General features: G+C 34.2%; 1 protein-coding gene across 1 annotated transcript in view; it reads right to left on the bottom strand.

The window, feature by feature from the left end:
- Positions 1 to 5,632, bottom strand: part of LOC111507622 (acyl-CoA Delta-9 desaturase) — an 85,985-nt gene extending 80,353 nt beyond the window's left edge. Inside the window, exon 1 of the mRNA XM_074183057.1 lies at positions 5,381 to 5,632. The gene's annotated coding sequence lies outside the window, so the exon portion shown is untranslated. The remainder of the gene's footprint in view (positions 1 to 5,380) is intronic.
- Positions 5,633 to 25,474: the final 19,842 nt, after the last annotated feature.

Raw genomic sequence — 25,474 nt, 5'->3', positions numbered from 1 at the left:
ATAACATCAGGACCTGTTTCAGATTTGGGAACACTATCCGTAGCAGCCTCACAAAAACCAGGCCACCAAACGCGGACTGCGATTCCAAGAATTGCATTTACCGGATACCCTGCGAGTGAGGAGAATCATACATCGGGGAAACTAAGAGGCAATTGAAAGTTCGCATTGCTGAGAACAAGAAACACACACAGCGAGAAGAAACCAGCAAATCCGGAATAGCAGAGCATGTTTGGACTCATCAACATAATATCAAGTGGGCTCAAGCTGAAATCATCCACAAAGAGAAACACTGGTTTAGGAGAAAATTCAAAGAAGCTGCATATATGTTGTCCAACAACGCATTTAGCCAAGCTTGCGTAGAGATACGCAACATACGGAAACCTATAATCAATCGGAACAAGATCAAATCCCGCCTAACAGTCACATCCCGCTAAAATCGATGAAGCGGAAAGAGGAAAGAGGGGATAGATGAAAGCACTGGAATGACCTATCGTCAGATCTTGGAGAAATAAGTCCAGTTATCACCCGAAGACGATTGTGGATACTAACAATCGAAACGTCCTGAATTAACTTGACTTGAAATTTTTACTTTTCTGATTGATTCGGCCGTTACTTGATGAAGATCCATAGTAATTTCAAAAACTACACCTCTCGATTTGATCTCGACAAACTTTATTAGAAAAAATATAATCACAACATGTTTCGCTAGCACAGTAGCTTTCTCAAGTGTATGAATGAACACATTATTTATTCTTGATAATAATGTACCATCCCAAAATTTTTATCAAAGTTGTTATTGAATTTTCTGCTAAATTCGCTAAGCCGCCAGGGAGACTGAAATTCCGTTACGGTTGGCAACACTGCTAAACAATGCCGAATGTAATAGATAAAGACGGAAGGTAGATAGAATACCGATTCAGGTCACTATTCGACGAGGTTGCCAGATTCACTGTCACTACAGAGGAACTGTTAATATAAAAATTACCAGTAAAGTGAAAGTCGAATTGAATAATTGAAATCTGTTATTTATTTACATTGTAGGTGCGTGATTTCGAGATTAGCGGAGAAACAAGTTAGTCAATGGATGAAGTGAAATCAAGAAACACCTGCCCTTCATTCGTCCGGATGTTCAAATCCTGGTGGTTCTGGTTCGAAAGTAGTGCCATTGGAATATACTTGACACATGAAACAGATGAAATTGCAATGATTGTGGTCACGTGGACTAGTGTCAAGAGGGTACCATCAACTTGGGGGTCACGTGGCTCCTGGTTCTGAAGACCTTCCGAGTCTTTATCCGCTGTGTTTGTGGAAAGCCGTTCCAAACTGACAAGCGTTTGAAATTTGCCACCCACACAAAAAAAGTCCATAGGTGTCATATCAGGTGACCTAGCTGGCCATTCAATGGGCCACGTGGGCGTATCCACCGTCCAAGAAAATTCTCGTTGAGTCAATCTCGGACGGGTCTATATTATTGAGGGGATGTACCATCTTGTTGAAAAGTAACATCCATGGTAAATTCATTTGGGTTTGCCCCAGCTAACTTCTTGAATACTGTGATGGATCTGATTTTGAATCATATTTAAATACAGATGCCCAGTTACATTTTCTGCCATGAATATTGGAACTATGATATGTTCACCCAAAATATCAGCCCATACGTTGATCTCCTCTGGAGTTTGAGTATGATCCTATCGAAAAAATTGAGGATTTATGTCGGACCAATAACACACATTCTGTTTACTGTTCCATTGAGAAAAAACGTACTTTCATAACTAAAACAAATAGAGTTTGGGTTATGCGGTCAGACAAGAACTCACAAAACTGTAGTCTTCATCCGGGTTGTCTTCTGTTAATTGATGCAGAATTTTTAATTTATATGGGTGAAATTTGTGTTTTTCAAGATATTTTTTCACAGTGGTCGTAGATACGCCATAATCCAAGGCTACCGTTTTCATTGTTTGTTGCTCATTATTAACAACAGCTGCCAGAACGTCAAATTGCTGTTCTTCTGAAATAGATTTTCTTCCAGATCCTTTTTCCCAATCCTTTGAAATTTAGTGTACCAGATATTGGATTATTTGGGAAGAGCCCATTAAACATTCTTTCTGCTTCATGGTAATCACGCCTAGCATTAGCGTAAAATTAAAATTGCTGCGTTTTTTTCTTCTAAAGGACAGGGACGAGGCATTTGAAAATTATAAAGGGATGCTGAATCCAATGAAAACTGTCAAAAGTATCGATATGATTAACGTCATTATTAGATGAAAAGGGTCTCCAAGTTGTTGGTTATCTTTGCGCATCATCTCTCTTGTTCATATTGCTATATTGCTGGGTCGTTTTTCAATTCGGATAGCCTCTTTGATTGTTCGAGAATAAAAGTTTTTATTGCTGGTATTTCCATGTTCTCGAAATTGATGTTGTGTCGTGCAGCCAATACGTGCCACTGCTAGTTTGTGTTCATCTTTCCGTATGTTTATTCGCCTGTTGGTTTGGCCGATGTAAGTCTTGTCACAGTCTTGGCATGGTACTCTGTACACTTCTTGGGACTCCAGTGGTATCTCATCCTTTGGATTACGGAGCATGAACCTATTGTCCATGTAATGTGATGTGATTTAGCTTTTCCTACACAGGAAGTAACTTGCAACGAATCTTCCAAATGGAAGACGTTGTACAGGTGCCTGATGGTTTCACTTCAACTTTCTGCGCGACATTAGCTGGCTTAGTTGTTGTCTTTGCATCGGGGATCTGCCACACGTACCTACATAATCGTAGATCCACATAAGAGGCAAGGGATAAGGTGTTTTTCACTTAATCTTTGGGCATATATATGCAGTCAAGTTGCTGGAAAATAATTCCATGAAAATCCAAAGATAAATATTGAAAATATTGAATAGATTCAGTATTAGTCACTGAGTCAAGATGATGAAATTGTGGGTATAGTATTTCTCGAAATATGCCACAAAACCTGAAAGTGTAAATAAAGGATTGGTTTTTGCAAACTATAGTCAAGTTTACTGATTATTATTTTCCTGGAATTGAAGTCAAGCCTCCAACTGAATTCTGTATGACGATCAGATATCTGGTCAAACAATAGGTACCTAAGTAGCTTTTCCTTTTCTGTTATTTCAAAGAGCGTTTATGTTGTCATTATCGCAAAATAGATTACATTACATATAAGATACCAAATCGTTTACATTAATCGTAGGAGGTGGAAGTATTAAGTGATAAACACACTTTGTTGGAATTCCCATTTGTTTTTCCACGGAAAAACCTTGAAGAAACTTATTTTAACTTCAGTTCGAAGAAAAACCAGTATATTGTTGACATAATAATAATGATGTTTTCACTGTATCGAGTTTGTATTTAGTTGAAAAACATAACCTATATTTCACTACATGAATATTTTTTTTAAATAATTGAAAATAAAATATCTCTGACAGTGACATAATTTTCATAGCATATAATATTTTCAAATTGGTTATTGATTGACTTTAATTTCATTCCTATGAAAAATAAAGCACTGAAAATTTCATAAAACTGACAGAATCGTATTTCGAAATAAGCTGATAGCTGATTTTGAAATACAATTCAAACAATACAAATGGAAAAAATGGGAATACTTTGACATGTTTTCTTAACTTTTCCACAGTATTATGAAGTACTGATCACTGCTTTGGAACTTTTGCAAAAGAAATGGGCAAGACCCATTTTTTTCTTCCATATATACTCGTAAACGAATGAGTATATAACTGTTGTCGAATCTGTGGAAGAAACCGATTTCTTGGAATCTACTCTATCATTTGCTGCTTTCGAAAAACAATCCAAAACGAATATTTATCCGAAACGAATACACCTATAGTTAGATTCATCGAACTTCTTATGAATAGAGAAGAATATTTCTCTTCGATGACTGATCCAGAAATTTTAATGAAAAATACCGTTGCAAAGTCTATACGCAACAAAAATTTCAACTGTAAAAGCTTATGTCACTGTTTTTGGACCAAATGAAACTTATTTATAAAAAATGCTCTATTTGAACTGAATCTCGAAATGAACCGTTTCATCAATTGAAAAACTTGAAATGTTCGGAAATAGGGTTGTTTTTTCAAATGTCACTGTCCCTTTAGTAGAAAAGGGCGGTTACCAAAAGAAAAGAAATACTCAATGAACCCATTCATCAACTTCAATATAACAAATATTTTTATTCAGTAAATAATATTCTTGGCTTCATATTGTTGTAAATCGTCCCCTGAACAAAATAAAGCCGGCCGCCGCTGGTCGTCGTCAGTCGATTGTGACTTGGCCAAGGTCGCGCTCAACTCGACTTGCGCTTCGCGACTGTTCTAGATGTCGCGTCGCTTCGAGAAACTTCCAGAGACTTCCGATTTACAGAGACTTCAAATGCCATATATAAACACTACCAAGACGCAGGTAGAGAAGTTCAGATGAAAGTGTTGTACGAAATAAGTGAAAACAAACATAGCTAAATATTAGTTGAAAAAAAAATCAACAATTTTCAGATATTTCATTTTGCAATAGTTATAAAAAATCATAATTACCATATAATAAATTTTTATGAACTTTTATCGCAGTATCGTATGAAGTATATATATATATATATATATATATATATATATATATATATATATATATATATATATATATATATATATATATATATATATATATATGTATATATATATATATGTATATATATATATATATATATATATATATATATATATATATATATATATATATATAAGGGGCTCCACGAAGTTTAAAATTTATAGGTTAATTATTTATACCTTTTATTCCATTATTTATGCCAACGGAGATTGGGAAAAAAATTGTTAGTTAACAATTGAATAACTTTTTGAAAAATGGTGATAAAACTTTTTTTCTACGAGATTCGATTCATTTCTTTTAATAATGTCAAATTAAAATTATAAATAATGGAGATAGAGTTTCGGGACTCAGGGGACTTTTTTATCAGAAATTTCCTCCTCTTCAACGAGCTTTTTTCAAAATTGCTCAAGTATTGATATTTTTTGAGTTATTAACGAAAAACTAAATACCATTTTTTGTAAATCTTATTTTGTTAATAACAATTGCAATTTTTTACCTGCACCAAAATCCTTCAAAAACATTTTTCTAGAGGTGATTCCGAATCGAATGAGCTATCGCTTATATTTTTAGGACCTTTACCTCTATTTTTCATGTTTTTGCACTTGTTGATTAGACTAATGAGTCCAACGTGAACAGATTTGTCAAAGGGTTCTTGATAAATAGAAATTTGTAGGAATCTTATTTTCCATCGAGTTATTGAAATTCTAGAGCCGCAACTCTGTTTTTTTTTTGAATACTTTATATAACTCACCTTGAAGAAAAATTTGTGCAGCAAAATATATTCCAAGATTTCCAGTGCACTAATTTACAAAAATCGAAAAGGGAATCAAATACGTAGAAATGGGGTGATCCCCGAATGTTTTTAACAACGTTTCTACTACGTCCAGCAAAACAATCGTGGTTGTGACAATTATGAGTCTCACGCCGACCGATTTTTTGTTTTAGATGCAAGTTATCCTGTGATACCGTTACAATCAATCCATGCGATAAAAGTAAACTAACTGAAAGTGCTGAAAGCATCGAAAACATTTCTAACGTCATGCGTAGAGCTGCGTTAAGATGCTTACTTCACGATGATTTAAACGGATTGCAGCGTTGCCGCTTTGTGAAAAATATTCTTAAAATAAAGAATTACAACAATGAACTCTAAATATTTGTTTAAACTTTATTCTCAACCTATGTGCTCCTCCTGAGGTTTCAACGGTTCTGATGAAACCGTAGAGGAACCCCCTTTCTTAAATTTTATTCCAACTTCCTCTCGAATAGTAGAAAATCCACAATATTCAATAACTTCTTATCAAACGAATACTGAAACAACTCATTGATGACGAAGTTTTCAGACCTGATAAAATAGCTGCAATCGTAGTCCAAAATATGCCAACGAACTTATACCAGTGTTTTTATGCTCTTCAACCTGTCTTATAAATACAGATTTTTAGTTGAAAGATCGTAGGCTAAAAAAATTGTTAACCGTCACGGGACGCCTAGCAGATATGAAACATCTGCTAGCAGATGTGAAACATCTGCTAGGCGTCCGTTATTTTCAAATTGATTACTTCCTTCCTTTTTTTGGAAGAATCCCTCATCCCTTTTTTTGTATCAAGATGGAGTAGTAGAAAGCCAAAAACTTTCTTTCCCCAAATTCACTTCACTTCTAAAAATATAACCCCTTCAATTCAAATCAGCTATATATTGACATTTACAAGAGACAAATCACACAACAAATTGAGAAAACATGAATATTTTTCATACGTGCGTGTAGTGAAGGAAGGGAAATGAATTCATTAGAAGCATTGGAAATAAATAAATTGAATAAACACCCCAATTTCAAAACCCTCAATGACGAACTAGAATTTTGGATCAATATTCAGTAATTTTGATATGTCATGGGATTTGGATAATTATTGTTTGGATATCTCAAATAAGGTATTCATGATTTAGGTAACATTTTTGTTATTTCAAGTACAGGTTTGATTAACCAACTATATTTATTTATTTATGACTATATTTATTGATTTATTTACTCAATACATCCAGCAGGCCAAAAAACCCATTTACTGGTGTATATAATTAGAAATATAATAATTATACATAGATCGATTTTGAATGAGACGAAGAATCTCTTTTTTGAATTGTTTGAACGTTATAAAAAAAATATACACTAGGAACATTAAATAACACTTCTAGATATAGTAGTTATGGGAGAATGAAAATGATGCAGTGTATTGGAAATCGGGATATTGAATGTGCTACAGAATCTAAATGAAATACGCGGTACACTGAATAACATTTGAGATAATAGAGGCGAAGAATATATCTGTCCATGTATTATTCTATATGCAAAACACATATCTCGGCTTTGCCTGAATTTTTTTAGGAAAATCATTTGGAACTCGTTCTACAATGAGTATAGTCTATAAGCGATGTTGTTTGAAATATGCATATTTCAAAAAATTTTTTGAACATTTTCTAAACTAGATAAATGTTTCATGTGGGACGGATTCCAAACGACACGGAAGTACTCTAATTTACTCCTGATCAGTGTAAGTAAACTGTTTTCATAGAATGAAAGGTCTTAAATTCCTTGCAGTTGCGTATCAAGAAACCCAGACTTCTCATTGAAGTTGATATTACATTCTGAAAATGATTGGAAAACGTGAGTTTTTGATCAAACAAAACCCCAAGATCGTTTGATTCCGTGATTCACGTTAAACTCTCACCATCTTGTACATAGTTGAATGTTACCGGTAATATTTCATGTGGGAATGTCATTATTTCACATTCATTTGTGTTTAAGTACAATTCATCAAGAATACACCAATTAGTCAAAGAATTTATGTCCTCCTGCAATGTGAAACAGTCTGCTTCATCTTGGATTTCACGATATATTTTCATGTCATCTGCAAATAGCAATTTATGAGAGAGATATCATGGGCAATGTCATTTATAAACAGTATAAATAATAACGGTCCAAGATTAGACCCTTGTGGAACACCTGAACTCGCTACAAAGCAGGAGGATTTTATACCATCACATTCAACATAACTACGTCGGTCGGATAGATATTATTTCAGAAGCAACGGAATATTAGATGATTTGCCAAAATTTGACAGTTTCTTAGCAACTGTTGATGTGACACTCGATCAAACGCCTTGCTGAAGTCCGTATAGAGGACGTCAACTTGACGCTTATCATCAAGTACATCAGAGACAAATTGAGTGAAAACACAGACATTAGTTTCAGTACAACGAGCCTTGATAAAGCCATATTGATAAATTGACAGCGAGGAACGGACATATGGTTATAAATCATGTCTGTATAATTTCTAGTATTTTGGAAAAAAACTGATAATAATGTAATTGGCCTGTAATTTTCAACATTTGTTACCTTTCCGTATTTGAATACAGGGCAAACTTTTGACAATTTCCATATTTTAAAAAAATGGCGATTTTTTATATTGGAGTTATATATAATCTCTAGCGGCACCGAAATGCTACTTATTAATAATTTAATTGTCATTGCTGAAATTCCATCAGGACCACATGACAACGTATTTCAATAATTTGTTGAATTGTAATTGTTGTTAAGTTTCAAGTACTGATGATTGTCATCTTGACTATATAGTACACCTCTGAAGTGTGTTGCAAATGCATTCACAAAAGAGTGTGCTGATCCATATGTTTGATTATTATAAGCCATTTGACCCGGAATGAGAGACTTATTTTTTTATGAATTTCTTATGAATTTATGTAATTCCAGAAGTCGCGTGGATTATTCTTTAGTCTTTTTTTTAGATCTATATAACATATAATCTGTTATTATTCTGGATTTGATAATTTTTGTTACATATCATCCTATATTCAAGGATTTGTTTGTCAAACTGCGTCAGTTTACCTGAGAATGGTTCAATAAACCGAAACCGGTTGTAACAAATAAAAATCTTAGTGGAAATTAGACAAACGTTATTTTCTCTATCCTATATTCAATATGAATTTCTACAAAAAAAATAGGTCATCAATCGAACAAGTATCATTTAAAAACATTTAAAATTTTGTTTTCATTTCCATTTGTCCCAGATTACAGTGCAGTTGTTTGCCCGTTAATCTCGGTTCTGTTCCATTCAATCCTGAAGTGAGGAATGGCAACAAAGTATCGGCCTTCTTTCTTGCATGAAAGAATAGACGGTCCTTTCAGGAAAACAATGTATAAACACACCACGCCTTCTACAACCTGTGGATGTGATGTAATCAATCCACATAATATTTACCAGTCTTGTCGTGACCTCATAAGAATGTTATTATGTGAACCTGTTTTGTTTTTGGGATGAATGCGGAAGTTTAACTGGTATTACCCGTCAAAAGAAGACAATGAATCAATGGATTGTGTAACACTTTTCGAACACAGGTAGTTTTCCCTCGCACTAACAAACTCACTTTGTGAGTTTGTTAGTGCGAGGTATTAAAATTAGAGGTGTTTTGCTTATTCGGCGATTTTCCGCTATAGAAAGAAATGTATCGAAGAATTTGCAAAAAATTTGGTGTACAAAACTGAATTAATTGCTCAAAAACACTTAAAATGTTGACAGTGGCATATGATGCTTGTACTCTGAATCAGAAAAATGTTTATTGGTAGTACAAGCTATTCACAGAAGGTGAAGAGGATGTAACTGAAAATATCAAAGAGCGATGACCAGAAAAATATTTTCATAGTTAGAGTAGTAAACAATCTGTCGCTGCCTTCACAAAACGTCAAGATGACAGAAATGTCAAAATTTCCGCATTTGAGAAATCTAACAATAAAAGATATTTGCAATGAAAAACCTGTTCTCCTGATTGGACAGGACAACATCGATCTTATCGTTGCTCGGCAGATACGGTGTGATCCAGAAAATTCTCCTTGGGCAAGTAAATGCAAATTAGGATGGGCTGTTCATGGTGTGAGCAATTCTGAGGCTCCAATGGCTGAAAAATATCATATTGCATATTTGCGAATCAGATCGAGATGAAAATTTGCAAGAAATGGTAAGAAAGTCATTTTTTACTGAAGCTTCGGAGAACTGCTCACACCAGATAGACCGAGTCGAGAAAATGTAAGAGCACTCAAGATCATGTCGTTATTCCTGAAACTAAAATACAAGCATTACAGAGATTGAAATGTATCGAAAGAAAATGTCGAAGTATTCCAAAATTTGGCGAAGAAGACTGTTAGAAGTTATTTTGGAAAAGTCATTAAAATTTTGTTAGACTGAAACAATCTTTAGAGTCGTAGGGGGCTGTAGAGAATCAATCATTCCTCAGAGCCGTAGGGGGCTGTGTGGCATGGTTGAGTTGTTAGAAACGCAAGTTTCTAAATGCACAAAATGGATGATGCACAAAATGGAGTTCTATTGGCGATTCCTGAAAGGAAATATAACTAGAGTTTTACCACCAATAATACTCACCACAACACAATATTCCAATAAATTAAATATTGTGTTAGGTTGCTGCATTTGAAACATAAATTATTATGACATATCGCGCCATCTATAGGATAATAGCAACACTTACGTTCCATTTATAAAAGTTTTCAGTTTAATGATGTTGGTGAAACACTTTTTCGAACTTAGATGGTGCTTTGTTCAAATGGGCTATTTTTAAAGCTATCCTTGTCGTAAGAGAACATCAAAGTGCATAAATCCTTAGACAATGGTGGAATACTATTACATAACCTTGTCATAAACGTATACTTGCTATCACTGCCTAAAAGGATAGTTCCAATTTTTTCTCTGGTGACAAAGATAATATCAGTAGAATTGAAATTATGAAGTTGGGTCGAAATATTCTGATGACAAGGTGAACCATTCCCGATAGGGGTAGATTCAATTTTGACAATGGGAACATTGGTCAGAATGATATAAAAAATTACATAATTAGACTACCCCCCAATAGGAGTAGTTTCCACTTTTGTCATTTGTGGTAATAATAAGATACCAAGAAAGATGAAATTACGAACTTTGATCTGAATATTTCGAAAGGAAGTCAGCAAAATATCTTCAAAACTCACAAGAGCAAACTACCCCATAAAATAATAACAATAATGTTTATTCACACTGAAAAAATAAACATATAGATATTACTAAACTTACATACAATGTTGGTGTAGAATACACAACTTACCCACAAAAATCATAAATTGTGTGTGTGGTTTCATTTATCTAGTATTCCATTTTATGATCTCTATATGTGTTAATATACCGGAAACTTATGTAATACATTAATGTAACTAAAATTTGTTTTATCTATACACATGAATAGATATGTATACATATACATACACACACATATATAGGTACATAGTGTTTCTATTCAAAAATTACAATGAATGTATCTCTATGAAGAAAAAAGAAAAGAATAAAAAAATCAGTTTTTCTCAAAAAAAGAAAATATTTTATATCATTTACACCCATTTACAATTTATACCTAAGAGCTTAGAATTTCAATCCTATACCTATATATACAGGGTGTAACTGAATGAGTGTAAAACATTTAAGGAGGTGATTCCTCATCGAAAAAACGATAGGATCTTTCATATAAAAAAACTTCATTGGAGCATCCCTTGTTAAGATACAACCCCTTATAGGGGGTACATAAAATGTGTATAACAATTTTTTTACAAGCACTGAGAAAGTTACGATATTGAAATTAACCTGACGTTCTGTACTACCAAAAAGACACTTGGCCAGTAATTTATTTGGTTTACCCCATGGTTGTAAGGGGTGGAAAACGCAACCCCCAAAATGTATTTCCAATATAACTATTTGTCTTATTATTTGTTTACCATTTGAAAATTTCTTTTCCGATAGCCTGTTTCATTCTAAACAAAAAATGTCTCTTGGGTTTTTTGCCCAAAATAAATCAGTTCGTAGCAAAAAATTATTTTGCGAACAACTACAGAGATACATCGTCATAAATGCGAACTGGATTTGTTGTTATTTTGTAGTAGTACCTGCATTAAACGATTAAAGGGTGATACCAAAACTAATTTATTAATAACAAAACACAACATGTAGAAATTATAGTAAATGTTCAATATGTCTACCTTCAGACATTACGCATGCGTCTAGACGTCGGCGCATTGAGCCAAGTATTCGCTCAAATATTCCTGGAGTCTCTCTGATTACCCTGCACGCATCGATGATGCGGTTTCTTGAGTCCTCTACATCGCGAACAGGAGTACGATAAACCAAATGCTGTAAATGGCCCCAAATAGAGAAATCTATTGCAAATGTTTCAGTTCAATGCTGACGTGCTACTTGACTAAAATGGGTGGGAGCCCCATCATGTGTGAATAACATAGCCCTTCTGACGCCCAAAGGAACTTACTCCAGCAGAACGTATGCCTCACCATTTAATCAAGGAGGTAGAAAATGAAGCCCAATTAAATCATCCCCAATAACTCCGAGCCACACGTTGAGAGAAAACTGTTCTTGATGGTTAGTTTCGACAATATCGTGAGGGTTTTCATCATCCCATATGTGGTAATTATGAAAATTAATAATCTTGTCCCGAGAAAAACTACATTCCTCTGTGGATTCTATCGTCTTCATAAAGTCACAATTTCTTCTAATCATTTCCAGCATCCAATTGCAAAATCCAATTGCAAAAGTCTCGCGGTAACAGTGCCTGTACTCGTTGCAGATGGAAAGGGTATGAGAGTTGTTCCTTTAAAATTCAAAATACCGTCATATGATCAACATTTAGCTGGAAAGCAATATTTTTAGTAATGGCAGTAGATTGTTCTTCAATCAAATTAAGTACTGCTTCCTCAAGCTGTGGTGTTTGTACTTCTCGATGGCGACCACAATCCTGCGTTCTTTTGTCGAATGATCCATATTCTCGTAATCGTTGATGAAGTCGAGCAAATATTCTATGTGAAGGATGCTGCCGTTGAGGATATATTTCAGCATATTTTCTAGAGGCTTCTAACCCATTCCCCTGCGACAGACCGTAAACGTAATGCATATCAGCCATTTCCTCATTTGTGTATGCCATTTTAATAACAAGTGAATTATTAAAGTAACAAATTAAGAACAGAACAACAACACACAATTAGTATTAATTTAATTTCGAAAATTCACAAACTGACAGCATCATACCAATTTAATTGTCACTATCGCTAATATACTAATAATAATAATAATATAATAGTAGTAGTAGTAGTAATAATAATACTAGATAGATTAGTTTCGTATTTTCGCATTTATGACGATGTATCTCTGTAGTTATTCGTAAAATAATTTTTTGCTGCGAACTGGTTTATTTTGGGCAAAAAACCCAAGAGACATTTTTTTAGAATGAAACAGGCTATCGGAAATGAATTTTTAAAAGGTAAACAAATAATAAGACAAAAAGTTACATTGGAAATAAATTTTAAGGGGTTGCATTTTCCACCCCTTACAACCATGGGGTAAACCAAATAAATTTCTGGCTGAGTTTCTTTTTGGTAGTACAAGACGTCAGGTTAATTTCAATATTGTAACTTTTTTAATGCTTGTGAAAAAAATTGTTATACAAATTTTATGTACCCCGTTTAAGGGGCTGTATCTTAACAAGGCATGCTCCAATGAAGTTTCTTTATATGAAAGATCCTATCTTTTTTTCGATGAGGAATCACCTCCTTAAATGTTTTACACTTATTTAGTTACACCCTGTATATTATAAAGCATGATAAGATAAAAACAATGAAAAAATGATTAGAGATGAGAAATGATAAGAATATTAAATTATTTTGATGTCCCCTAGAACCACATATTTTTACTGACAAAATAGGTAACACTCTTTCAACTCAACTATTATTCAGATCAATCAAACTACGAATATCCATGCTATTTGAATGAAGCAACTAGTTTTTTACTTTGGTCTTGAATACTTTTGTGCTATTGATTCCATATTTAATATCAGTTGACAGGGTATTGAATAATCTTGCTGCAAGGTAAGTATAGCATCTTTGAGCTAGGGTTCTTGTAGCCGGATTTGTTTTAAGATTTGCATATAAGGGTGGATTGCATTTTTTGTATAGTGGCATCAGTATCAAGTAAAATTCTTTTATTTTTTTTAATAGTAACGCGTTATTCTAATCCTTTTCTGGGTAGCGAATTATACACACTCCAAAGAGTAACTAATATAACAAACTATGTAACTATGAACTTTTGATTCTGATGCTTATCCGGGTCATTGAAAGAAACGGCGAACGGTCGGACAATGTTGAGAGCATGTTTCACATTTGATGTTAGTAGAGATCATCACTTTCTCTAAACTTTAAACAATGGCCGTTGTGTCGATGGCAGCTATAAGTGTGTGCGATTGAAATTCCCCTCCATTAAGAGAAAACATCATTGATTATTTTAATAACACCAATCGAGAGGCTTTTCTACTTTATTTTTTTGGGATATCCTGTGGATGCCAATATACAATCGGCTGGAGCTGATTGAAAAATTAGCACTAGCCGAAGGCAAAACTGGTGAAACTTTGTGATTAGCAAAAATATGGTTTTCAGTTGCTAATAAAATTGGGAAGGCATTGAAAAAATCGATGATTGATTCGAAATAATATCACTACTATCGCAGAGTTCGAAATAGAACAGAATGGTTTTATTGGAACACTTTAAAACAATGAATATACTGATAGTAATTAATGAATTATGTGTTCAATGATCACAATTCAAGGGATACAATGATGAAATAGTGGGTAGTTGATGAATCGGCGAAAACCTGTTGACAAACTGCTTTCAAACCCAACCTGGTGATTTCTTAAAAGGTTCATATCATTAGATTGTCGACAGTTTTGTCCGTTTCGATGTCATGTGTTTTTGTAGTAACATATCTCAATGAATATGCATTCTACTGTGTGTATACAGGATATATCATGACGAGTTAACGCAATCTAGGTATATATAGAAAACTGAGAGTAGGGCGTTTCTGAAAATTAGTAGGATGGGTGAAGAACTAATAGAAAATTTAACTGAAATATTATCATTGAGGTGACTTTTCGGGTTTCACCGGAAGTGACGTCATCTTTGTTATTTTTAATGGCACACCCTACAATCTCTCAAACATACGTCATTTTTATGTAAATTAACATTTTTTAAAATATGCAGCTAGTGAATCGTGATAATTGAAAGTTGAACGGATCACGCATCATTTTCACGACCACTGAATAATCCACAGGGTGCACAAAAACTAGGGTCCAATCAAATGGGAACGCCAATTTTTTTCCTCAAGATTCAATTTTATTATGAAAATAAGACCTAGTTATGATATACTTCCCTATACCCAAAACTTATAATTTTGAAGATATTCCATTTTATTTACATACTTTCCCGAAATGTTGATATTTCCAGTAGGCTGCTGTCCATCTTTCAACACAATGTTTGGTGACGAATGAAATAATCACGATTTCTTCAACTCATTAGTGATTTATGGCAAATGCAATAAGGTGTTAACAAGAACATGTGATGCTTATGCTACAAGGTGTCCAGAAAAACCGAAATCATTTCCAGATATCATTAGAAGAATAATTTTCAATCTTATGATCATTCGAAAGGAAAATTATCAAAACTAAAACGGTTGTTGACAATGAAGATAATGCGATTACAGTGCTTGGGTACGTCACTGCTTTTCCAGAAGCATCTTTGAAAGATGTAGCACGAGATTTGGGATTGAATGAAATGTCCATGCAAAGAATATTAGCAAAACCTGAAGCTATCCGATTATGAGAGAAAAATCAACTTTGTGGAGTTCTTCATTATGAAAAATCAAGAAAACGCCCACTTTTTGAGTAATATTATATGGAGTGACGAAACGAAATTTACCAAAAATGGGATATTCAAACAAGCGGAATTCTCAGTACTGGAGCCATACAAACCCGCATTCAGTTCGAAAAAGTCAATTTCAATGTTTATTGCGCTGTTAAAGACGACCCAATAGTGGTGCTTCACTTCTATGACGAAAATTTAAATGGTTAGTTGAAAAGTATTGGAATTGTATTGTTTCATTGATTTAAAAAATTAAATACATCACTCAAGAAAATGGCATCAAAATGGCATTTTCAGGTGAACGATACCTAGATATTTAAAAAAATCTCGATACGGATCATTTGAAAAAACTGACGCTCGATGACCATCGAAAAATTTGGTATCAACATGATGGAGCACCTCCACATAATCATCAGATGGTGAAGATGTATTTAGAAGAAACTTATTACGACCAGTGGTTTGGAACCGACGGTCCTCAATTATGGCCACTGCGATCGCCCGATTTATTTCCAATGGATTTTTTTATTTGGGGTTTTATAAAAAACGAGGTGTATTCCAACACGCCAAAAACAAAAGAAGATTTTAGCAGCTTTCAACTCTTTTCCACCGGACATGATAAGACGAGCTGTAGGAGACGTCATACGGAGAAGGGTAAAATGCTTAGAAGTTGGAGGCAATGTATTTGAACATTTGTTGCAATAAAAAAAGCGGTCGACAAAAGCATTGAAAAAAAATTTGAAATTGTTGTTTATTCAAATCATGATTTTTGTTTCGAATATAGGATTATTTTTCATGAGATATTCATTGGAAACTAAGCAACAAAGAAATTTTATGGAACAAAAAAATGGGGGTTCCCATTTGAAAAAGTTGAGATTTTTAATTTTTCCCATTCACGTATAGCACCCTAATTTTTGCGCACCCTGTGGATTAATCAGAAGACGTGAAAATGAGGCGTGATCCGTTCAACCTTCAATTATCACGATTCACTAGCTGCATATTTTTAAAAATGTTGATTCACATAAAAATGAATTATGTTCCGAGAGGCTTCATCTGTCACTTTTACTAAAAAAACTCGAATGATTTGAAAACGGTTAGAATCTAAATCATGGGAAGAATTCAAAAATGAGGTGAAATACAGGGTGTGCCGTTAAAAATAACAAAGATGACGTCACTTCCGGTGAAACCCGAAACGTCACCTCAACGAGAATATTTCAGTTGAATTCTCCATCAGTTCTTCATCCATTCTATCAATTTTCAGAATCGCCCTACTTTCAGTTTTCTATATATAGATTGCGTTAACTCGTCAAAATATACCCTGTATACTGATCGATAGAGAATTCTTTTCTATATATACATTGATACTGTTTTTTTTGCTTCTTTTGAGCCTATTACCATATGATATCGTTAAGAGATTTTCCGGTCAATTTTTCTACATGAATTCAAATTAAATCAAAGCGCTACCAAAATAGCCTGAAAAATTTACCAGATATTTGGCAATGACAGTGTTTACGAAATTTCGTTCGAGAGATTTCAGCCTCAAAGATGAGCCCCTAAGTGGTCGACCTACGGTGATCCAGGACGAGGATTTTAGGACCTCAGTGAAGACTGACTCATCAGTAAGGGTGTGTGAGATAGCGGAAGACCTGGATATCATTTCCGGCGGTTTTTGATGGTTGGGCAGTGGTTGGACACCGATGAGCCACCCAGGTACTTCTCAAAGGCGAAAACCCAGCAAAAAACACGTTTCACAAATCACCATTCAAAAATTGAATGGATTGAGCGTCGAAGTTCTGCCCCAACCACCATAGTCCCTAGATCTCCCGCCAATCGACTACTACCTTCTCAAGCACTTTCTCGCCGGTAGACGCTTCGCCAATCAAGACCAGGCAAAAACGGGCTTCGTCCACTTCATCGAATCCCTAGCACATAATTTTTATGTTGACGAAATTAGTCGACTTGCGTTACGTTGGCAAAAGTGAACTGATTCAAATGGGGCTTACTTTTATTAAATGAAATAAATATTCAATGAGATATTACAGTTTTGAGTGAAGTCATAGAAAGTGACGAAACTTTTGAAACTGTTTAATACATACCGTCAGCTGGGGTAAGATTGGCCCAAATCTAAAGTTTTGTTATGGTTTTATCAGCTCCATATCTTTTGACATTAATTGTATTTATTTTCTATGTATCTTACTGTATAAGCAAACTTGATATCAATAAATCAAAACCCTATTGAGAACTCTCAATAATTTTGCAATATTATACTGAATTTTTTGAATGTTTGGGCCAAAGTTGCCTTGAATTGGAGAAACTTTGTCACATACTTTTAAACCATATAAAATCTATGTTTAGTATTGGTTGGGCTAAAGAAATCAGTACATCATACATACTAGTTGTCCAGTTCTGGCACATGGAACTGGTTCCTCTTTGAAACTATTTTTGGAGGATTGATGTTCTGACAAACATCCACCCAGTCCTAAGTCAGGCAATCTTGTTTTTCTGGCCAGCGCCAAAACTTGAATCGTTTTTCCATGCATCCAACTGTAGGTCCATTTCCAGATAAGCTAACGATTTTGCCAGGATATTTCTGTCCATTATATGTAACAACTACAAAGTTATCAATAGCAAAGTCTTCGGGCTTCAACTCAACTGGTGTTTCTTCATCATTAGTATTGTGAACAGGTATGCCTGCTACTTCCTGTGATATTTCTTCCAGATCGGAAAATGTTTCGCTTTGCCCATCAGACTCTAATTCCATTTCAACATCATCTTCATCTGAAGAAGAGTTTTGCTTTTTTTTGTTTTCCTTCTTGGAAACTTTTTGTGTTTTCTTTGACGTACTGGTAGAAGGTTTGTTGGCTGCTTCTGAGATGGCTGCTTCAATCCCTTCAAATGCAATACTGTTGCCAGCAGGCACTTGCAAATTCTTCTTCCTTCTTCTCGGGCCATCTTTAGTTAAAAACTCAGCTCTTTTCTTCTCCAACTGTTCCATAAAAGCTCCTCCACGGGCTGGTTTTCTGGAAGACGGTCTATCAGTCTTTGCTACATTGGCCATTGCCACATTTGGCAAATCCAGCCGTCGAATTGTCTCTTCGCTTTTCTTCCAGACTTGACATTAGTTCTTTTAGCAATCGTGGAAATAAATCTTTAGGGATCGTTGCAAATTTGGATCCTGACTCTGACTCTTTCCACTTGCGGAGGATATCACGCCACGATCTTTTCATTGGTCCAAAGAAAGCAATGTCTAATGGTTGCGTTAGATGTAGAAAATCCATTTCAACTACAGGAAACACATAGTCTGACATTTTTATTAAATGTTGTTCGAAAACATGCTCCTCTTCATCACTAAAGATTCTTGCACATCCTACATTTTTTGTATGAGTCCCTTTAACTTTGTTTTTTATCGTAGATCTAGGTATATTATACCTTTTTTCTGCAGCTCTTTAGGTTAAGTCACCTGACCTAATAGCCGCTAAACACTCCTCTAACACTTCTGGTTTGTAATTGGCGTAATTTTTTGTTCCAAAAGGTTTTATTCGATTTCTCGGCATTTTTCCTGCGACAAAATCCGAAAATTAGTGCTTACGATTGAAAGTGGTTTCGTTTAACAAACTGCTTATAAAATACTACTCAAGCATTATATCGAAAACATGAGTCTTGGGGTAACTTTGGCCCAGTCACCATCTTGGGCCAAAGCTACCCCAACTCTAGGCCAAAGATGTCATGAAATAGTGAAATCGAATTATTTTGTGTATAACAAAGGTAACAGCATTATTACACCAAAAATACTTGAAACAAATGAATATATAATATTATTATACACTTACCTGCTAGTAGCTCTTCAAGAATTAGCGTTCACAAGTAAAAGTAACACTTTCTCACAGTAAAGGTGGAGTAACACTGGAGGGGTGGTGAAATATGGAACTAAACTCCCACTTTCCACATCATCATATAATTACAATACAGCACAACAAAACTTCTTCTAACTTTGGGTCAATGTTACCCTTAAAGGGCCAATGTTACCCTTAAAGGGCCAATCTTACCCCAACAGAACAGGTAAGAAATAATAATGATCAACACTAAAATAATGATCTGATTATAATAATAGTCAAATCAGAATGGTGAAAATCAATATACAGTAGAACCCCATTTATCCGAGTCACGTTTAACCGAGCTCCGGATTAACCGATGTTATGTACTGGGTGAGTCAAGCTTGGGATTCTGTGCGCGCTTGAAGAAGATATTCCATTGAAGGGTTGCGAGAATGTGACAAGATACGATGTTGTTGAATGGATTACAGCAGATAACATAGAAGAAGAACTAAGTATCGAAGAAATAACGGATGCCTTGCAGGAAACCGGAGAAGTCGATGACGATGACGAAGTGGTAGATGAAGAGCCTGCCACTAAGATATCCCATCAAGAAGATTTTGCCGCTCAAGAAAAGGCTTTAATTTAGCAGCAGCCAGAGGCAACACCTGCTGATCTACTTCTTCTTAATAGATGGCGGAATATTGCAGAGAGAACAAGAGGATGGAATATGAAACATAAGTGAAAAGATAGTTATTTTACTGTTTTGTAATGGACTTATCTACATTCCTCATATCTAGGAACATAAATGATGTTTTATTGGGCGAATAATGAATAAATCCGGATTATTCGAGTTTTCATTTATCAGAGATGGTTTCCCCCCCCCCCCATTACCTCGGATAACCGGGGTTCTACTGTATACTTGAATAATGAAACAATACGATGATACATATATATATATTTAAGCAAATAAAGATGTTTGGAAATCATGAACACTTCCCAAAACAGTCAACTACCTAAATTGAAAGGGCTACCATTTTTAGGGGTGACTAACTTTTGGGAAAAGAATTTTTTGGCTTTCTGACCAATTCCAAAAGAAGTAACTCTATACATAGCTTTGTAGATCATGCAAAGAAGTAACTTTCAGAGGCAAACTGAAAGAAAAAGCCCTCCTAAAACAGCTACTTTTATATAAACATTGAATTACACGATAGAAAAATTCTTTTGGGCTCAATACTTTTATATGAACACTGAATTATACAAAAAACACTTTTCTCTACTCAGTTTATATTCCAAACATCCGTTATGGAATTGAATCAGATATCATCCACAGTATTTGTACACAATGTACTAAATGAAAGATTGAAAATGTAATTAAACGGTAGGTCGTGTCTAGAAATACCCAAAACATGTATATTGCGTGTTTCATTTTACGATAATGAAGCTAACTTTTTTCTTATTAGGTGAGGAGGTTCACCAGATCTCAAAACTTTATGCGTGAAAGTGGGGAGATGTTGTTCTCGAATTTGCTTCATATGCAGATGCAGTGTGACAGATCCATAGATGACGTCAACAATGCAAGGCTCTCACAAAACCTCAATTTCAACGGTGTGGAAAGCAAATGCCTAGATACCAACAAGATACCTTGTTGGTATCTAACCATAAACCCATTCACAAACTAAATACAATGGTTATTAATATGAATTGAAAAATATTTTCCTCCAGTTATAGTGCATTTGGTTTTGGTTGAGATATTGTTGAATCAAAATTCAGGTTGTGAGCACTTGAAACTGAAAGACAGGCATAACTGCGTATGTTGTATATATTAATAGATCTGACAATATATATATATATATATATATATATATATATATATATATATATATATATATATATATATATATATATATATATATATATATATATATATATATACATATATATATCATTTGAATAAAATATAGAATGAACAACATTTTCCTATATATCTCTCAGATTTTTTGATTTTTCATGCTGTTTCTTCCTATCTTGGAATTCCTCGGTGAAAATGAGAGTCCTGTGAATTCATTAATAGCAAACCATCGAGAAAAGCGTTTGCTGTCTCTAGACGCTTCTGGTGAGCCTCAAGTCATACATTTCCTTCTTCGAGAAACTCTCGCTTTCTGCGCACATATATCCATATCATCTGAAAGTATATTCTGATAGGTATAAGAGTTTAAACGTGTAGCTTATTCATGGTCAGATAGTAACAATTGAGAAAGTCTGCTTGGCATACATTATTCTCATACAAAAGCACGTAATAAGTCTGGCAAGCCTGAAGCAAAGTTCAGATAAAATTTGATACGTTCATTAAAAGAAGTGTTTCAAATTTGGAATGATAATTTGGACGAGAAAGTAACAAGTTATCAATCAATTAAAAGAATCGTCAACAGGTTTCCATTTCTTTCAAGAAAGAAAAGAAACTAACGATTTAGGATCATTAAATGAAAACGTGGGTGATAAATGGAACACAAAAAACATTCAATAGTTTTTTAGAAGAAAAAATATTTTATTGAGTACTCTGAAGCGTTCAGACTATGAAGACTTTGTGAAATTCGTGAATTATTATATAGAAATTATTAGATAATGAATAATAAATTACGTCTTCGGTGAAGTTTTACGTATGTATCTTCTACCTCCTCAAAGCTTAGTTCTTTCCGTCTACAAGTACCGGCTAGTTCAATGACTGTTGCTGCCTGAAAATAAAAGCAAATTAGGTTGATACTTTTATATCTTACAATCGTAATATTTTGTTAAAATTACCTTCAGCATGAGATATTTTTCTTTATTTGCTTCCCTAATAAATTTGTTGATAGGCTCGCTGTTGAAGACTTCTGTTTTCTTTACTCTATAACCAGCATTCTTGGTTTTGATAAATGCGTTAACTTTCGGGAAAGTGGCTATACTTTCAACTTTTCAACTCCACAGAACTACCCACAAAAATGATTTTTGATTTTTAAGCAATACATTTCTAAAATTGATCCAAACTGTGAAACAATATACAACGAGCAAAAGAGAATTGCAATAAACTTTTAGAAAAGATAAGAGAAGATAACTATACAAATAAAAGAGCCAAGTCAGATAATAAATCTAAAGCAATGTGGCAGGTTATCAAAGAAGTGACAGGGTCACCTCAAATTGGACAATTTGAACCCGATAATCTGCATGAAGTTGCAAATCGCTCCAATGAATACTTTATAAATGCGGTTTATGAACTTTTGACAATACAATAAAAAAATATAGGTACGGTAAATGGATTTGAAAGAGCAAAAGCCTTTTGCAGTCGCACCTTTTTCTTGAACCCTATAACAGAATGGAGCTGCTTGCATTTGTCAATAATATGAAGAACAAGAAAAGCACAGGTATGGATGAAGTACCAATCCAAATACTGAAAAAATGTGCATATGAAATTGTAACCCATTCAACCAATCGTTCTTTTGAGGAAGGTGTTTTTCCAGATAAACTCAAGGTACCTCTAGCTCTAGTGAAGCCACTTCATAAAAAAGGAAATAAGACGGAACTTTCCAACTTCAGACTCAATTAACTGAATTGTATATCAAATTTTTTTGAATTACCCATGGCTTAACGATTAGTTTTCTTTTTTTACAAAGTCCAATATGTTTTTTAATCACCAGCATGGATATCTGGAAAATAATTGAATAGAACTCGCCGATACTTGATGTAAATTCATATTAAAAAACTAATCAATTCAGTTTATTGTATGATTTTCACTATAAGGGTTTTACAAAAACCGCGACACGTGTTTCGCTACACAATAGCTTCTTCAAGCATAAATGAGAGTTACTTCTAAATTACACCATTATATTCTATAACCTAGTACCTATTCGTCTATCTAAATGATAAATCTACCTGAAAAAGTCAGGTATCAATACATTTTTCGAAAGTCTACTTGTAAATATACCTAACTATTTTTACCTGCGAATGAACAGATTCAATAATGGCGAATTATTCAATTCACTTTGATCGTTCATAATATGTTGAGAGAGTTTTTGAATTTGTTTATTTCCATACTCTCCATCAGGTTAAGTTTCAAACCTTTCTTCGGGAAATGGAGGGGTTTGTATTCATGGTTGAACTCATGTCCCCCTGAGATTAAATGACTGGCATATGTGGAATTTATTTTTCCATTCTGAAAACTATATTTGTGTTCCTTTATGCGGGTATTAAACGTTCTTCTAGTTTGACTTATATAAAACATCGGACATGACCCACACGATAATTTATTCACTGAATTTTTCTGAAACTGAATTTTTATCTTTGTTATTTTTAATGTGCATGCCCAAGTTGTTGTTGGTTTTGAAAGCAGTCTTTACACCTTTGCTGTGCAGAAAATCTGAAATATTTGTAGTGGGTTGGCCTAAGTAAGTTGAGGTTCTATAACTTTTATCCTCTTCTTTTCGAATTGGGTAAACTTCTTTCAAAGCTTGACTGTATAACTTTTTTGATAATAAAGAATGTATCAGACCACTATCATAATCATTGTTGACAGCTATTTGCATTATTATATTCAGTTCTTCATTGAAATTTGCTTCTGACAAGGGTACATTTATCAGTCTGTGGATCATACTGTTGAAAGCTGCTACCTTATGCTGATATGGGTGAGTGGACGAATTATGAATGATAATATCTGTATGTGCCGGTTTACGATAAATTGAAAAATCATGTTTGTTGTTAACTTTTCTGATTGCCAAGTCCAAAAAATGTATAGATTCGTCCTGTTCCATCTCCACTGTGAATGTAATAGAAGGGTGGAAAGAATTGATGAACTACAAAAAGTTTGTCAACTGTCTGTTCGTTCCCGTGAAATATACCAGGATATCATCCACATATCTATATCAATACAGGAAACTTCTTACCAGTGGGTTACTGTGTATTCTCCTCTCCACATCGTCCATAAAAATCTCTGCCAGAATAGGACTAAGAGGGTTTCCCATTATGAGACCTTTGCAAGATGAATACAACTTTTCATTGAATTGAAAGTAATTCTGTGACCAAGTCTAATATTTCATTTTTCAGTACTGGATTGATAAATTATCCACCAAAGTAATCGTTTCATTCAGAGGGATACTGGGAAACAGATTCTTTACATCGAATGAAATCAATTTGGCATTATCCGGGAGTGTAATATTTTGAATTTCATTGATCAAATGGTATGATTTGATTTGAAATTGGTGTGGTTTTGAATGATTGCAATGAGTTTTTCGGATATTTAAACTAAGGGAACTATGACGAAAGAAACTACCGGTCTTATCGTATAGTTATCTTTGTGTAATTTAACTAATGAATACAATTTCGGTGGTTGCGGGTTCATGACTAACGATCGGAATTTTTCCTTTTCATCTAGACATAATGAATATTTTTCAAAGTTTCCTTGAATTCTTTCTGATATAAATGGGTGGTATCGTTTCTGATACTATCATACATGCCAGCATTTAGAAAGTTTGAAGTTTTTTCCACGTATTCTTCTTTGTTCATGGCTATGATCGTTTTGCCTTTATCAGCTCGCGTAAAAACAATGTTATCTTATGCCAATTTTTTTTTATGGATTTCACTAGTTTCAATTCCGGATTGAACCATATGCATCTTTTCAGATTTTAAAATTTGTTCGTGAGATTGACAAATTTGTCACAGAACATATGTTGTGAAAATAGTTCACCTTCGTTGGTCATTTTCTTGGATTTTCATCAAGTATCGGCCAGTTCTATTCAATTATTGAAGAAAGCCAGTATCGGCTTTTTGGCCTTGTGGTATTTTAAGTTACTTCTAAAGTGTTCCATTTTAAATCAAAACATTTGGTTTTTCAACCAATGTTCAAAAGAAGAAGTGTTCCCGAGATTCATCCGATTGAAGACCAATAACATAAGCTACGCTGCATCTGAAGGAAGTAAACATGGAAAAATCAAATCGATAAAAATTGAGAAAAAGATACCAACATCTATCTTAAAGTGGTTCATACACAACTGTTGTGTAAACTCCACTACATTGAATTTAAAGTCCTAGACTCGGATATTCGTGAAAAAGTTAATGGTATCATACATAAGAAGTTTTTAACCCAGAGAAAGAAATCAGATGTTTCAATTCGGAGCAAGCCACCGAAGAAAAAGAAAAAGGCCAAAGACAGTGAACTATTTTCACAACATTATGTTCTTTGACAAATTTGTCAATCTCACGAACACTAGTTTCAC

This window comes from Leptinotarsa decemlineata, unplaced genomic scaffold, assembly GCF_025532065.1.
Source record: "Leptinotarsa decemlineata unplaced genomic scaffold, Ldec_3_MD MMD2_tig00026330_RagTag_RagTag, whole genome shotgun sequence".
NCBI lineage: Eukaryota > Metazoa > Arthropoda > Insecta > Coleoptera > Chrysomelidae > Leptinotarsa > Leptinotarsa decemlineata.
Note: the sequence above shows the minus strand (reverse complement) of the source record. Positions and strands in the feature narration are given on the sequence as shown.